Source organism: Notolepis coatsorum, assembly GCF_963971535.1.
Source record: "Notolepis coatsorum genome assembly, chromosome: 11".
Taxonomy (NCBI): Eukaryota; Metazoa; Chordata; class Actinopteri; order Aulopiformes; family Paralepididae; genus Notolepis; species Notolepis coatsorum.
The window spans coordinates 101,446,951-101,463,485 of NC_140175.1; the positions used below are offsets into that span (position 1 = coordinate 101,446,951).

The 16,535-nt window shown below is 44.5% G+C and overlaps 1 protein-coding gene across 1 annotated transcript in view; it reads right to left on the bottom strand.

Annotated features, from left to right (window-relative positions):
* The window catches only part of LOC311237218 (oncoprotein-induced transcript 3 protein-like), a gene marked incomplete at its 3' end in the record, with an annotated part of 41,326 nt that extends 32,671 nt beyond the window's left edge, over positions 1-8,655 (bottom strand). Inside the window, exons 1-3 of the mRNA XM_084325025.1 lie at positions 8,602-8,655; positions 6,864-7,007; positions 3,802-3,867 (exon numbers count right to left, since the gene is read on the bottom strand). The remainder of the gene's footprint in view (positions 1-3,801; positions 3,868-6,863; positions 7,008-8,601) is intronic.
* Between the last annotated feature and the right edge of the window lie 7,880 nt (positions 8,656-16,535).

Consider the following 16,535-nt stretch of genomic DNA (forward strand, 5'->3'; position numbering starts at 1 on the left):
AAAAGTAACTCAGTTACTTCACTGATTACTTACACCAAAAAGTAATGTGTTAGTGTGAAAAGTAACTTTTTAGTTACTTAAAAAACTAAAACAACATTATTTCAATCGCTTGAATGTGGTCAATCTCACCAGCAATGACATTGTACGTGTGCCTACCCTTTATCCTTTTACAGGCCAATGCAGCTTTCTGACATTGTAAAGTAGTGGGGTTTATCCAGTGAGATGTTATCCCGAGGAAGCCTTTGTTGTGGACGGACCAAATGTCTACGGTGGTCGAGATGTAGTCCAGCCCCTCAAACCTTTTCTTTAGCTAATTTTCCATTTTTTGTATGAGTGGGATGAGTCCGGGTCTTTAGCGTCAGACTCAGCTACTAGCTTCGTTGAAGCATGTTCTTTCTCCTGGTGCTTCAACAGATTTGAATGGCTGTTTTGGGCAGTAGATAGGATCTTTGAGCCAAGTCACAATTTACATTTAACTAAAACGTTCTTTTCTTTGTGCTCGACAAAAGAGAAATAGTGAGAATATCTCCATGTGTAAAAACTCGACTTAGTGGGCGCCGCCATGACAGTCTAGACTAGAGTAAACACAAACATGCCCACAACGTGTCTCTGCATGTGACACAGGAGTCAGGACTGTGCTGCAGCTCGCTACCACTCGCCAATCTACATAAAAATAACACAGTCACGTCATTTAGTAACAGTAATTGAGTTACTGAATTAAAAAAGTTATGCGTTAGAGTACTAGTTAGTTACTGCCAAAAGTAATGGCGTTACTGTAACACGTTACTTTTAAGTTTGTAACGAGTTAGTCCCAACACTGATTATCACCAATAGATGTTGCCAAATGTGGATATTGCAGATATCTATACTATTTTAAAACTGACCTCATCATGGTTATTTGAGATTGCTAGCAGATTACCACTTTAACCATGACCTCATCATGGCAATTTGAGATTGCTAACAGATCTTGTATCTCAATGGGACTTCCTGGTTAAAATAAAGGTTAAATAAAAAATAAAGAATTACCACTTTAACCATGACCTCTCCATGGCTATTTGAGATTGCTAGCAGCTTGCCAGGCTATTCACTACATCAGTAGCTCTCAACTGTTGAGACGGTTCGCAAACCTCAAATTGATATGCATTACAGTACGACCCCATTTAATACAAATTTCTCTCAGGGACCCCCATCTGAGAAGATGGTTATTGTTAGAAATGATCAATAAAATAGTTTCCCCATAACTATCCTATCATATTGTAGTTAAGGACAGTGGAGGGATAACTATCTGAATAGTCATTCTTTATACACTCTCATCAAGTTGACTTCTAGGCAACTAAATAATAGTGAAATCAGAATGTTTAATGGGCACCCCCTAGAACCCCCTCAAGGTTGCCTGGGGGTCCCTGGATCCATGTTGAGAACCACTGCACTACATAATAACCACTTTCTTACCAGTATGATCCTCCAACTCATACAAACATCTATAATACACTCCCAACTTGCCTACAGAGACAGTATTCAGAGAAACACATACAGATGCAGCACTCAAAAATCAAACCTCTCCTGCGCATCTGCTGCTCCTCTCCTGCTCATCTCCCGCTCCTCTCCTGCCTCTCCTGCTGTGATTTTGTGACTCCTATTTCACACCTCCACTGCCTCCCACAGGCTGGGGAGATTTTCATCTTAAATTTGTATTCGTCCCAAATGTCCCAGCTCCATCCGATTCCTTAGCTTTTTTCACTCTTTACTTATCATGCATTGCAACCAGGGCTTGACATTAACTTTTTGGCTCACTAGCCACTGTGGCTAGTGGTTTTCCAAAGTCACTAGCCACTCAGCATTTTCACCAGCCAAAAATCCCCACACACGCCGATCATAACCCAACAATGGTAATAATGTGATTATTAAAATGGACATGTGAAAATGGGCTCCAGACTAACTTTTTTCACCACCGTGATGAATGAGAGACCTCCTCCAATGTACAGTTTCTACGTCAAATGTATACACTCTTTTCTGGACACTTTTTGTATCACAAACAGTACTGTATTGCAAATCTGGTATGTCATAAATGTATAGATGTAGCAGTACTGTCTATCTGTATGTCGTGTGTGTCATATGTTATAATGAATTGAAAATGGGGGACCCTGATGTAAATAAGACGAAAGTCTTTCTCTGGTCTGCATCCCCTTAACAATTGTATGTATTGAGCCGTACTGTATTGTACCCATTCTGCAATCTGTTAATACAGTTTTCAATCAATCAATCAATCAATCAGAGAGAGAGAGAGAGAGAGAGACAGAGAGAGAGACAGAGAGAGAGACAGAGAGAGAGACAGAGAGAGAGACAGAGAGACAGAGAGAGAGACAGAGAGACAGAGACAGAGAGAGAGACAGAGACAGAGACAGAGACAGAGACAGAGACAGAGACAGAGAGAGAGAGAGAGAGAGAGAGAGAGAGAGAGAGAGAGAGAGAGAGAGGGGGGGGGGGGGAGAGAGCGCGCATAGGTTCTAGGTTGAATCAATTGATGAACAATGTCGCCGTTGGAACGTTTCATTATAAGCGTCTTGCAAGTTGCAACGCTGGTTAAGATATGAAAATACTTGCCAGTAGTGTAGCATTAGCCATTAGCTAGCTTACTTACAGAGACTTGTGGAGGTTGTAGGCAGCTGTGTTCAACGAGCCTGCCAGCTTGATTGGCAGAAAACGGGTCCATAAATGAACGACGGCGCGACTCAGTGTGAAAATAACTTTGAAGAGAGGTTTCAGGTTTCACCACCTGTTTTTTTTGTTTATTCCGTCATTCAGCATCAGGGGTGATGATCAGAGCCAATCAGAGGCAGATCAGGGCTGGTCTTTGCATAATGAACGTGTTATAGCCAATAAAAAGGCAGAGATTTATTTTTATTTTTAGAACGCACATGGCCACGGGGAAAAAGACACTAAACACACACACATGAACACACACACATACACACACACACATACACACAGACCTTTAAGCCACTAGCCACTGGGGCGGGTAGAATGACAGAGGTACACGCCACAGGGGAATTCTACCCGCATCTGGCGGGTGGGCAGGTGCCAATATCAAGCCCTGATTGCAACACTAATATATGGTCAGTACCCCAAGTCAGACTGCCCATATACAAATTATCTTGGGGGTCTGAGGGCAGTAGCCACTGACCCCCTCCCTGGGGAAGCACTTAAGTTAAGTACCCTCCCTTTGTTCACGTTTAGACCCAGCCACCAGCCCCCGAAAATTAACACCTGAGTGCTAGACTTAAGTGGCACAAGCAGCACACAAGCAGCACACAAGCAGCACACAAGCAGCACACAAGCAGCACACAAGCAGCAGAATTGGTTTGATTTTTGAGTGCTGCATCTGTATGAGTGCATGCTTACCAACTGTTTCACCTGTTTTATAGCAACACTACTATCACCGACATCTAAGAAGGGAGATCCCCCCTTGAACGGCCCTTCTAAAGTGTCTCTCCTCCAAATTGCCTGTGGTGCATTTTTTCCTATTGCTAGCTTTTAGTGAGTTTTTCCTTACCTTCGCGTGGGGTATGTCTGGGAGTGTTGCATTCATTTATTTTATTTATAAAAAAAAATTTGACTTTATAGTGTTTTTGTTTTGTTCTTGATTTATTGTGATGTTTCTTCTTGACTTGTTTAAAGAAGACGTATCCAGCCCATGGGGACATTAACATGTGTTGTCGGGCCTTACAAATACATTTGATTTGATTTGATTTGAAAAATGTTCCTATACACAATGTAGAAAGAAAGAAGAAGGTAACTTACTGTGCAGAAACTGTGGGATTGTAGCTGTGGTGGTGACTGGCTGGAGATGGACTGGGCACGCCGTTCCTGAGTCATTAGAAAATACATCTATTATAAACCTTGTGTTTTTAACTTTTTTTATATGATTGAATAAGAACAGCTATTCCCTACAATCATATTGTTAAGGCCTATTTATTTATTTGCATTTACAAAAAAAATTGCAGATTGGCAGAAGGGGCATTATTGCAATTTGACATTAATGCTTCTTAACACTAGCACAGCCATGGAGAAAATGACACTAATTCCCGCCGGGAACGGGTCAGAAGACCCGACAGCCTTTAGAATGGAGATGGGAGGGAGAGAAGGGAGGGCCGGTCAATGAGGGAGGGAGGGAGGGAGAGAGGGAGGGAGGGAGAGACGAAGGGAGGGAGGGAGATGAAGTGAGAAGGAGGGAGAGGGAGGTATAGAGAGAGGGAGAGAGAGAGAGAGAGAGAGAGAGGGAGAGGGACGGAGAGAGAGGGAGGGAGGGAGAGAAAGGGAGGGGGGAGAGAAAGGGAGAGAGAGAAAGGGAGGGAGAGAGTGAAAGGGAGGGAGGGAGGGTCAAGGAGGGAGGGAGGTGGCCGCTCAGCAGAAATAGCTGAAATAACGTTCTAATTCCATTTTCCTGAAGTCATTTTGAAATTTCAGAAACCGTGCCAGATAAAACTGGTACTTTTAGGAAAAGTCATTGAGTGACAGAGCTGGAGCTCGACCGAGTGATGAGGATACATTTAGTCATGTGACCCCTTGTCGGCTGTGCTAGTGTTAAATGTCTGGAGGAAATACTGAGGAGCTCAGGGTCCTGAAGAACATCAAGGAGCTCAAGGAAAGGGTGGGGATGAACAGGCCCGGACTGGCCATCGGGAGCACCGGGAGTTTTCCCGGTGGCCTGGCCTGCACAGATACAAAACAAATAATTATTATATTAAAAAAAAAAAAACTTTTGCCATTGTTTCTAGTTGTGGCGGCGCGATAGTTAGATAGCCTAGATGGGTGGGGAACAACCAGGATTTCACTGTCTGCGACAGAGTTGGAGAACTATCTCTCTTGACTCTCTCCCTCTCGGGGCTCACACACACACACAAATGGAGCCGTGCTGCCGCTTGTGATTGGTGGAGGCGGGACCAGGCAATACAACTGATTGACAGCGGAGGCGGCGAATGGAATGGCAGATGGCTTTCTGCAGAATAACAGCCAGGCAGTGAGCCAGGTAGTGAGGGACTCGGGAGAGATACAGTAGAGCGAAAGTCAATTAACGTTGATGTCAAGATGGACAGTGGAAGAAAGAGAAAGGGTGGAGGAGAGAGGGATAAAACAAAGAAAAAGAAAGGACCTTACAGCAGATGCTGCTAAATCCGGCAACATTTATCAAATGTTTTCTTGCACCAAGGTCAAGGAACCAGCAGGTTAGTCAGTGATAAAAATAAACATGTGGATGTTAGCTAGCTAACGTTACCATGCAATGCATCATCTCCCCTGTCAAAACAAAAGCCCAATGTTAAATCTGCCAAGAAACAAATAATTTACCCCTTGTGTCTGAAAACTAAAGGGGGACTAAATTGAAAAACGCCATAAAAAGATTATATGTTAAAATAATTTCCCACTTTCTTTTCCATAAATATTTTATTCAACTTCAGATTAAAAATGAAATACTCCCACTTTTCTGAAAGGAGTTGTTAAATCTGACATTACAAAAAACAATATGTGGTGGTTATGATCGGGCTGAAGTTGAATAAACAATTTATGAAAATCCAAGAATCTGATCAGACACAAGGGTTAAGTTGTTGTTCCCTTTCTAATTTCCTCAAAAACATCTTTCTAGTTAATGTGATCAATATTATTTGACAATTGATGCTTTTTGTTGGAAATTTCAGTCAGTGAGCTCATACTTTGAGCTCATTTTATAGTTAAAATTATTGAGACAATGCAATCTTCTGTCTTCGTTGTGCGATACATGTGTCACTATTCTGGCAGTGGCTACTGTTATTATAGTATTGTAATGAAAGGTCTGTTATTTAATGTTTGTGTAAAGGGCTATTTAACAATTGATGGGTAGTGCATCAGTAAACTGAATATGGTATTGTGCTCTTGCTCAATGGTATGAATATGGTATTTGAATAGGTGGAGAGGGTTAACTGTAACAACAGTTTTATTTGAGTTTCATAACAGTACATTGTACTAAGCAATTGTTGGCTCATTAGTTTGTGATTCACATGCACTAAAATTCACCAGAATGCAGGAAATTAAGTCTTTGTAACTAAAAATGTCCTGGTGGGGGACCCCCCGCTTAAAAAGTGGCTTGACTGGGGCTATATTTCGCGCTATATCTCCCGGTATGAATTATTTCCCCAGTCCGGCCGTGGGGATGAATATCACCAAACCAAACGTAAGTTCAACTGTGTCATCATCACTGCCAGGTCACAGTACAACCCCAAGCTGGAGAATCAGTTTGCCAACGACTCACACAGTTTAGACTCTCTCACACACACTTCTAAACCCCAGCTACTAGGACAGAGCGGCTTAGGCTCAGCTTCTTCCCCCAGGCCATCAGAGCCCTGAACAATGAACATTGAGTGCCACAGAACACTGAACTATCCACACACAAGCACAAATGAACACACACACGACACGCACGCTGTGCACGCTCACACACTAGCAGCCACTTAACACTTTAACATGAGCGGGCACACACCAATGCTGCACACTTATGGCCAAAAGGAAAGGCCACTTTAAATTAGAATAACAGGAACAGTGTATTGCACTACCAAAGCTACCTAGCATGTCCTATATGCTCTGTAAATAACTATGTACAGATACCGAGATGTCACACCATGTTACCTGTTACCTGTTTATTGCACAATGTTGTTTTTTATTGGATTCTATTATATGTTGTAACACTGTATTGCACATCGTTGCGGGAAAGACCACCCGCATTTCATTGTATACTTGTATGCCGTGACAATTAAAACTCTTGACTTGACTTGACTTGACTAAAATGTGGGGATGCTGCATCTTTCTTGGAAGAAAATAAATATAATGCTCACCCAGTTACTGACTGAGCGACAAAGCAAATGGGGAAATGGTCTCCCAGGTCCTCTTGAACAGGAGTCCATCTGATAACATACTCATCATGTGTGGTCCTGTGCTTGGTGATGTTAAGAGGTCCACTGATGAGGACATCATATACTCTGTATACAAAGATGAAACAAACATGTCCCGATTTTATTATAATCACTGACTTTTTTGTATATCTGGCTTTCTAAATGCAGATATTTGCCTACATTGAATTGAATTGAATTGAATTGAAAACCTTTATTTATCCCCGAGGGGAGATTCAGGTGTCCTTTACAGCATTAACAGCATAACAGCAATTTAAAAACAGCAATTAAAAAACAGTTTATACATAACATACATAACATACACTTATTAGTTGTTAAAAACAAGATGGACAAGTACACAGGGATAAAAAATAGCTAAAATAGGACTAAAAAGAGCTTAAAAAAGTGGTGAAAAAGAAAAAATTTGTTTTTACGATTAATTGCGAATATTTTCATGTTGAGCTATAGATGAGATCCTTCCTTCCCAGCCCTTCCCAGAGACAGTCGCATTTCTCTCCTCTCCCCAGGCTCCTCAAGGCCATTCCTACTGCCGCCTCTACTGCTCCATGAAGCTCTGTGCTTCGTGCCGGTTGCCGGACTATACTCAAATCAACTCGAAATGGATCTAATCAGTGGATTGCTTATTTTCGTCAAGAAGCAGAATAAGGCTAACCCTCTCTGCCTCTTGGGACATCATAATCGGGCTACCAACTTAAAGACGTGGTCATTTTTGGATTATCGAAGCTTTTGGACTGCAATAAGAAGATTTTGGATCTGTTTACCGCGGACCTACCAAAATGAACTGATTAAGACACTTGGACACTTGGACTAATGCATTCAGTCATTTGGACGGAGTTGTTAAAACTCACTCCACTCAAATCAATAGAGTTATATTTCACTCTACTCAAATCAAATTTAAAGTGACGTGGCTGGGAGAAATGTTGCCAGTTCAGCCAAAACAAATTCCTGGACCAAGGTCGAACCAGGGAGCTGCTGGAGTCGAAGGCCCTCTGGCAGATAAGAGTGGCAAGCGGCCCCGCCCACCCCCAATCCCTATACCCAATCCCCCCTCCCGCGTGTACGCCCGGCGCCTATCCCACGTGATGGTGACGGCAGCCGACTAGTACGCGTGCTGGAGGGGGGGAGCCTAAGACTGTCTCATCACCAAAGTCCTATCCCCCAGCTGACGGCATTGTAGTTAGTGTCATAAATCCCCGCCCCTCCCGTTGCTGCAACTGTGGTTTCTGGACAATCTCTCCTCCCTCCCTCCCGCCTGGCACAACAACACCCCGGTGTTGCTGCAGCCGACAATCGCATATGGTGTCTCAGGCATTCTGTAGTCGACATGTGTCAACAAATGTACATGCCTGTTTGAATTTATGGTGTGCCATTGTTACTGTAAAAAATTTATGATTGTGATATGATGTTGTTAATGAGACGATGAGCTGTATGTGTATGTCACTGGAATTTCCCCGTGAGGGATTAATAAAAGATACCCTTATCCTTATCCTTAGATTGTGGATGAATACGCACAGAAAGGTACACCATGCAAATAGTAATGCTTTATTTGTTTTAAACGAGACGATTTAGAAATGGTCAATGGGGAATTACATTGCGTTTTTAAGATGGTGGACCGGCCAGAAACAGCAATAACGTAACCACTACACCTCCCTATTTCCCTTACATTGCGTTTGTAGCTTGTGCTTTGACTCTTATCTCCACCTCCTGGTTGACTTCAGCATGGAGTTGCTCCCCATTTCTGGGTGTTAAGTGCAGGAACTTGGGAAAATATACTCCATCAACGCAAGATGGAGCAGCTGAATCCACTGCAATTCAAATGAAGATAAATGTAAACACCAAGATGCATGTTTCCCTGCATATAACCAGTAGCCTGTGTAAGCCCTAGCCATATTTTCAGAAAATTACAAAAGTACATACCTAGGTAAATGGAAGATTTCTCCACTTCTACAAGGTTCATTTGCATGTTTTTGGTATCTAGGGACATCTATAAACCTCAGGGAATGTATTCCCAGTGTCACATATATTGTGTATGTTACTATGCATGAGTAAATTGTAATGAACCAAAGGAGAATATCAATTATTATTATTATACTTTTTTTCCATCTTTCACAGTGAATAACACTATGCTAACATTGACCAGAATTGCCACTGAGCTCATTCAGCACCTTCTTGAGATCAAGTGTACAAAATATCAAAGCATGATGATTTACAGGAGGTTTTGTAGATACAGTACAGAATTTTGCCATCCGGACACATGGCCATTGAAATATGAATATAGAATATAAAATATCAGGCCTATAAATGACCTTATTGTGGCCAAGTCATACATCTATGAATTGGGCCTAATCTCGTCTTTCCAATGGCAGAGTTAAATCTGGATTTAGTAAACAGAAATGTGAGTAAACACGTATACAGTATGTGTGTGTGCCAGGAGTGCTCCTTATGTTACGACCCAAGGGCCGGTCCTGCTGACCGGCAGGAGAATAACATTGGACAGTGCTCTCCTCCTGACATTGCTCCCTCTGCTGACCTAAGCCCGATGGTGCGGTCGGCCATTTTGTGTTGGTTTGATATGGTTGATATGATTTGTAATATTATGTTATGCTGGGCCATCCCTGTCTGTGTTTGATGTTACACCCCTGTTGAGTTGTTGTGTGTCATTGCCTTAGTGTCTAGTTGTGTTTAGTGTGTCATGGCCTTAGTGTCTAGTTGTGTTTAGTGTGTCAGTGCTTTTGTGTCTAGGTTGTGTTTGTGATTCTGTGTTTTGGCCTGGCCCTGCCAGGTGTTGATCGTTATTAATTAGTGTTAGTATTTAGGTGTCTGTTTGTTCCTCACTTCCGGTGGCGACATTCTGTAACGCTTGGTGTGCTATTGAAGATGAGAGCACAGTTAGCAGACAAGGGAGAATGAACGTAGGCAGAAACGAGGAGCGATGCTTGAAGAAGGGTGTTTACTTCTTATCCAAACATAAATACAAAACAACACTACTAATAACACAATGACGGAAAACAAGAAAACGACAGAAGTATACAGGACTCACTAGACATCAACGGGGAAGGCAGGCACGACACGGGGAACACACAGGATACTGGAGGAATGTCGCCACAGGAAGTGAGGAACAAACAGACACCTAAATACTAACACTAATTAATAACGATCAACACCTGGCAGGGCCAGGCCAAAACACAGAATCACAAACACAACCTAGACACAAAAGCACTGACACACTAAACACAACTAGACACTAAGGCCATGACACACTAAACACAACTAGACACTAAGGCAATGACACACAACAACTCAACAGGGGTGTAACATCAAACACAGACAGGGATGGCCCAGCATAACATAATATTACAAATCATATCAACAATGTGCAACCAACACAAAATGGCCGACCGCACCATCGGGCTTAGGTCAGCAGAGGGAGCAATGTCAGGAGGAGAGCACTGTCCAATGTTATTCTCCTGCCGGTCAGCAGGACCGGCCCTTGGGTCGTAACACCTTATGCATCCTCACCAAGCCACCTGCATAAGCTATAGATTTATATAGAATTTGTTGAACTTATCCTTTGTGTCTATTGTCATTTGTGTGAACAGTAAGATGAGCAGTGGCATGTTTGTTCACTGGCTCCTACGATGTGCGTGTAATGTAATACATAAATAAAACCAACAATAAAGAACAAGACGGTATATGGACTATTAGTCTATTCCACTATAGCTATATCCGTGAGATTTGGTTGAATTCTTATTTATTTATTTCACAATACCTCGTTGAGTCATGACTATAATGCAAAACATAATTGTTAATGATACAAATTTTGTTGTATTTATTATTATTATAATTATTGAATTCCAAGGATGTCTGTAGAATCGACATGAATGTAATCACCATGATTTCACCCAAATTAAGCCCTTAGAAACACGGGCACACACTAGTCTGTCCGACTTATGACTTAAATCCTGTTTGTAGCTATGAACGAATCTGTAAGGGTCCACAATTCCCAGGACTTTTCTCCCCTGTCTGTACTCCTCAAGAGCCCCCACCTTTTCACATTCTCTCCCATGGTCTCCCTCCACTCATGAACAATATTCCTCCGCCTGCTGGACAATTCTAAACATTGCACCTTGTACATTTATTTCTGCTCAAACTGTCTGTCTTTCTGAGTGTTCTCACCATCCTGCTGTCTATCCCTGTGTACCTCTTGCCCCTTGTTTTCTCTTGTCTGGTATAGCTTGATTATTGTCTTTAGTGTTTTGTCCCCAGTATGTTTTGTGATTATCAGGGGTGTAAAAAGTACCCAGAAATTGTACCCATTCTGCAATCTGTTAAATACAGTTTTCATTCATTCATTCATTCATTCATTCATTCATTCATTCATTCATTCATTCATTCATTCATTCATTCATTCATTCATTCATTCATTCATTCATTCATTCATTCATTCATTCATTCAGTAAAAAAAATAAAAGAGATACGAAAAAATATATATAATCAGATCCTCATCCAGCGTTTACTTTCACAGCATCTATAGTGACTACTAGTATCATCTCATCTCTTCACTATCTATTTTTATAAAAAAATTTGTATTGCAAATAAAAATATGATTGATTGTTTGATAATGAGGGGTGAGAGACGTTGAGTCTACGTGACACTGACGTCCAGGTCCAGGGGTCACTGTCAGGTCAGGTCAGGTGACCACTGATCGCGAGAATTGCACTTGCAAGTTGATCAAGTAGGCTAAGACTCGTCTCGAGTAGTACTGTATGATCAATTGAGACTGTGAGTGACACTCAAAAAACATGGATAAAAAAAGTTAAACGGTGGGAAAGCGGAGCTGCTAAGTTAAAGTCTAAACAGGAAAGGGACAGAAAGAGCGCGTTACTTCGGCAAAGCATACCAACTATCGCTACTTTTTTCACCCCGTCAGGTAAGGCTAGCCTGGCTAGCACTAGTAGCAGCAACGTTAAAGAAGCTGAGCCAGGCGCCGCGGGCAGAGAGGACAAGAATGCTAACGTTGTTATTATTATTGACGCTAGCGACAGAGAAGAGGTTCAAACTGACACAAAATGTTGATTTATTCATTATGATCTGTTTGAAAATTAGAAATATAGGCCTCTCTCTTATACATGCCTCCTCCTAATACAAGCCTGGTATCCACTACCGTTGAAACAAATACAAGCCGGGGTTACTATTAGAGGAATTACTGTATTCTATATATTTTTTAAAGTGACATATAAAAACGCCACTGTGCGTGCGTGCACGTGTGAGTGGGGGGGCCTCCACAAGAATCTGGCCCAGGGGCCTCTGAAGTCTTAATCTGGCCTTGCATTTGAGGGGGAGGAAACTGTACATTGGGGGGGTTGGGGTTTGGACATTTACCGGGGCCAGTTTCGAATCGCGGCCTCCCGTAGGTGCTTTTTTTAGAGCGGTTTTGAAGGTGGGTAGGGAATCACATTATTTTACGGATGTGGGTAGGGCGTTCCACATTGTTGTGGCATAATTACGAAACGTGTTTAGTCCCTTGTTTGAGCCGAATCCGGGTTGGATATGATTTGCTAGACCACGTGACATGTTTTCTGGATGACATTCTAATCACAGCGGAGTCTAGAGAGGACCACTTGAAGATGCTGGACGAGGTCCTGAGTTGTCTGGGGAGATATGGCGTCAGAGTGAAACGTGCCAAGTGCAAATTCATGCAGAGCAGAGGAGTATTTAGGGCACATGGTGGACAGTGAAGGACTCCACCCCACCAAAGAGAAGGTGGAAGCGATACTGAAGGCTCCAAGGCCCACAAATGAATCGGAACTCTGTTCATTCATTGGATTACTAAACTACTATGGGAGGTTCATAAAGAACCTGTCTTCCCTGTTACAACCACTGTATGCGCTACTGAAGAAGGACAGACCTTGGAAGTGGACAGCGGAAGTGTTCAAAAAGGCGACAAACCAGCTGTTAGAGCGTACAGCGGTTGTGCATTATGACACCAAGAAGCCAATGAGGCTAGCATGCGGTGATATCGCTAGGTGCGGTGATATCGCACATCATGGAAAATGGAGAAGAAAGGGCGGCTAGGTGGTGCAGTGGGCAAAGCGCTCACCACCAATGCAGGAGACGTTGGGTTCGAGCCCAGCTCTCCGCATTGCTATCAGCTTGGCTGGTCGTTCATACTAATACATTTGGCAGTATTAGGGGGTGGGAAGCTGATGGGTGGGGATCGGACGTTGTGGACAGCGACTCCTACAGGTCGGTTGGTGCGCCTGCGCAGCAGAATCAGGAAGCGACGGGGGCGGCGTGTCCCTCCCACGCAGACCCTCGCCGCTGAGAGATCGCGCTGTACAGGTGAAAATATGCGACGGCTGCTTCCTCGAGTACCGGAGGGGACACGTGATGTAAGGCTTCGTCCACATTGCAGCCAGATAGTGTAGTGGTTCAGACCCCTCCTCTCCTCTCAGACTCAGATAGTGTAGTGGTTCAGACCCCTCCTCTCCTCTCCTCTCAGATAGTGTAGTGGTTCAGACCCCTCCTCTCCTCTCAGACTCAGATAGTGTAGTGGTTCAGACCCCCTCCTCTCCTCTCAGACTCAGATAGTGTAGTGGTTCAGACCCCTCCTCTCCTCTCCTCTCAGACAGTGTAGTGGTTCAGACCCCTCCTCTCCTCTCCTCTCAGATAGTGTAGTGGTTCAGACCCCTCCTCTCCTCTCCTCTCAGATAGTGTAGTGGTTCAGACCCCTCCTCTCAGACTCAGATAGTGTAGTGGTTCAGACCCCTCCTCTCCTCTCAGACTCAGATAGTGTAGTGGTTCAGACCCCTCCTCTCCTCTCAGACTCAGATAGTGTAGTGGTTCAGACCCCTCCTCTCCTCTCCTATCAGATAGTGTAGTGGTTCAGACCCCTCCTCTCCTCTCAGACTCAGATAGTGTAGTGGTTCAGACCCCCTCCTCTCCTCTCAGACTCAGATAGTGTAGTGGTTCAGACCCCTCCTCTCCTCTCAGACTCAGATAGTGTAGTGGTTCAGACCCCTCCTCTCCTCTCAGACTCAGATAGTGTAGTGGTTCAGACCCCTCCTCTCAGACTCAGATAGTGTAGTGGTTCAGACCCCCTCCTCTCCTCTCAGACTCAGATAGTGTAGTGGTTCAGACCCCTCCTCTCAGACTCAGATAGTGTAGTGGTTCAGACCCCCTCCTCTCCTCTCAGACTCAGATAGTGTAGTGGTTCAGACCCCCTCCTCTCCTCTCAGACTCAGATAGTGTAGTGGTTCAGACCCCTCCTCTCCTCTCAGACTCAGATAGTGTAGTGGTTCAGACCCCTCCTCTCCTGCTCAGACTCAGATAGTGTAGTGGTTCAGACCCCTCCTCTCCTCTCCTCTCAGATAGTGTAGTGGTTCAGACCCCTCCTCTCCTCTCCTCTCAGATAGTGTAGTGGTTCAGACCCCTCCTCTCAGACTCAGATAGTGTAGTGGTTCAGACCCCTCCCCTCCTCTCATTATTTCAGCTGGTGCGCTATTGTCACACAGAGCTGTCCAATAGGCGAAGCAAGATGCTTTTTCTGCATTCATATAACTAGAGTTATACTACATAACTATCGGTTTGTTGAACTACTTGTGTGCTATTTTGAGTCCCCCTTGGGATGTCCAGAGGATGAGGCAGGCACATTGAACACACTGTCTGACTGGACGTTTAATCTAGTTAGAGTAGATAATAGCTGTTGTTTTGCATAGAAACAGTTTTTTCTTCCAACATGGAGGACAAATTGGCATTCTAAACCGTCTGCAACAGCCCTCATCTATCTACTCCAGAATATAGGCATACCGCCTGGTGGAGATTTGTGCTCTACTGAGCGTACTCTATTAGTTAGAACAGTAGTTATTTCATAACCCTATTTATATGATTGGACACTTGCATGCAATTAGCGCACACTGAATTATGCACCTATCACTGGCCAGGGCGCCCACCACCTGCAGCATACTCAGATAGTGTGTAGTGGTTCAGACCCCTCCTTTCCTCTCAGACTCAGATAGTGTAGTGGTTCAGACCCCTCCTCTCCTGCTCAGATAGTGTAGTGGTTCAGACCCCTCCTCTCCTCTCAGACTCAGATAGTGTAGTGGTTCAGACCCCTCCTCTCCTCTCAGACTTAGATAGTGTAGTGGTTCAGACCCCTCCTCTCCTGCTCAGATAGTGTAGTGGTTCAGACCCCTCCTCTCCTCTCAGACTCAGATAGTGTAGTGGTTCAGACCCCTCCTCTCCTCTCAGACTTAGATAGTGTAGTGGTTCAGACCCCTCCTCTCCTCTCAGATAGTGTAGTGGTTCAGACCCCTCCTCTCCTCTCAGATAGTGTAGTGGTTCAGACCCCTCCTCTCCTGCTCAGATAGTGTAGTGGTTCAGACCCCTCCTCTCCTCTCAGACTCAGATAGTGTAGTGGTTCAGACCCCTCCTCTCCTCTCAGACTCAGATAGTGTAGTGGTTCAGACCCCTCCTCTCCTCTCAGATAGTGTAGTGGTTCAGACCCCTCCTCTCCTCTCAGACTCAGATAGTGTAGTGGTTCAGACCCCTCCTCTCCTCTCAGACTCAGATAGTGTAGTGGTTCAGACCCCTCCTCTCCTCTCAGACTCAGATAGTGTAGTGGTTCAGACCCCTCCTCTCCTCTCAGACTCAGATAGTGTAGTGGTTCAGACCCCTCCTCTCCTCTCAGACTCAGATAGTGTAGTGGTTCAGACCCCTCCTCTCCTCTCCTGCTCAGATAGTGTAGTGGTTCAGACCCCTCCTCTCCTCTCCTCTCAGATAGTGTAGTGGTTCAGACCCCCCCTCTCCTCTCCTCTCAGATAGTGTAGTGGTTCAGACCCCTCCTCTCCTCTCAGACTCAGATAGTGTAGTGGTTCAGACCCCTCCTCTCCTCTCCTCTCAGATAGTGTAGTGGTTCAGACCCCTCCTCTCCTCTCCTGCTCAGATAGTGTAGTGGTTCAGACCCCTCCTCTCAGACTCAGATAGTGTAGTGGTTCAGACCCCTCCTCTCCTCTCAGACTCAGATAGTGTAGTGGTTCAGACCCCCTCCTCTCCTCTCAGATAGTGTAGTGGTTCAGACCCCTCCTCTCAGACTCAGATAGTGTAGTGGTTCAGACCCCTCCTCTCAGACTCAGATAGTGTAGTGGTTCAGACCCCTCCTCTCCTCTCAGATAGTGTAGTGGTTCAGACCCCTCCTCTCCTGCTCAGACTCAGATAGTGTAGTGGTTCAGACCCCTCCTCTCCTCTCCTCTCAGATAGTGTAGTGGTTCAGACCCCTCCTCTCCTCTCCTCTCAGATAGTGTAGTGGTTCAGACCCCTCCTCTCAGACTCAGATAGTGTAGTGGTTCAGACCCCTCCCCTCCTCTCAGACTCAGATAGTGTAGTGGTTCAGACCCCTCCTCTCCTCTCAGACTCAGATAGTGTAGTGGTTCAGACCCCCCCTCTCCTCTCAGACTCAGATAGTGTAGTGGTTCAGACCCCCTCCTCTCCTGCTCAGATAGTGTAGTGGTTCAGACCCCTCCTCTCCTCTCAGACTCAGATAGTGTAGTGGTTCAGACCCCTCCTCTCCTCTCAGACTCAGATGGTGTAGTGGTTCAG